The sequence below is a fragment of the Triticum aestivum genome, unplaced genomic scaffold (genome assembly GCF_018294505.1).
Source record: "Triticum aestivum cultivar Chinese Spring unplaced genomic scaffold, IWGSC CS RefSeq v2.1 scaffold135950, whole genome shotgun sequence".
Classification (NCBI taxonomy): Eukaryota; Viridiplantae; Streptophyta; class Magnoliopsida; order Poales; family Poaceae; genus Triticum; species Triticum aestivum.
Window position 1 is genome coordinate 1 of NW_025298075.1, and position 956 is coordinate 956.

At 61.1% G+C, this 956-nt stretch overlaps 1 non-coding gene across 1 annotated transcript; it reads right to left on the minus strand.

Annotated features, from left to right (window-relative positions):
* Positions 1 to 707: 707 nt before the first annotated feature.
* On the minus strand, positions 708 to 863 carry LOC123179148 (5.8S ribosomal RNA). Its single transcript, XR_006490140.1, has one exon. It is a non-coding gene; the product is annotated as a 5.8S ribosomal RNA (ribosomal RNA).
* Between the last annotated feature and the right edge of the window lie 93 nt (positions 864 to 956).

Genomic DNA, 956 nt, shown 5'->3' on the forward strand with positions numbered 1-956 from the left:
AGCCGAGCGGCGGACCAGCAAGAGCCGTTCCGCATACGGCCGGGGCGCATCGCCGGCCCCCATCCGCTTCCCTCCCGGCAATTTCAAGCACTCTTTGACTCTCTTTTCAAAGTCCTTTTCATCTTTCCCTCGCGGTACTTGTTCGCTATCGGTCTCTCGCCTGTATTTAGCCTTGGACGGAGTCTACCGCCCGATTTGGGCTGCATTCCCAAACAACCCGACTCGTTGACGGCGCCTCGTGGGGCGACAGGGTCCGGGCCGGACGGGGCTCTCACCCTCCCAGGCGCCCCTTTCCAGGGGACTTGGGCCCGGTCCGTCGCTGAGGACGCCTCTCCAGACTACAATTCGGACGGCACAGCCGCCCGATTCTCAAGCTGGGCTGCTCCCGGTTCGCTCGCCGTTACTAGGGGAATCCTTGTAAGTTTCTTCTCCTCCGCTTATTTATATGCTTAAACTCAGCGGGTAGTCCCGCCTGACCTGGGGTCGCGGTCCAAGCAACGTGCACTTCGTTTGCTGGGTCGTTCTGAGGCCATAATGTCGGCTGCGCGTCGGATGCACTGCGTTGATAAAGCGAGGACGCCCACCATGCGCTGTGTCCGGCGCGGTACACCGGCAGCCCGATCTTCGGTCCACCGCCCCTTGCGAGACGAGGGACCAGATGCCGCGTCCCGATTCCCGATGAGGGTGGTTGGGAGCGTGTTTTGGCGTGACGCCCAGGCAGGCGTGCCCTCGGCCGAGTGGCCTCGGGCGCAACTTGCGTTCAAAGACTCGATGGTTCGCGGGATTCTGCAATTCACACCAGGTATCGCATTTCGCTACGTTCTTCATCGATGCGAGAGCCGAGATATCCGTTGCCGAGAGTCGTGTGGATTAAATAGCTTTGCAACACAAGGGACGGCTAGCAAGCTAGCCATGCCCCCGGGTTAGGCACAGTGTTCCTTGACGCCTTCGGCGCC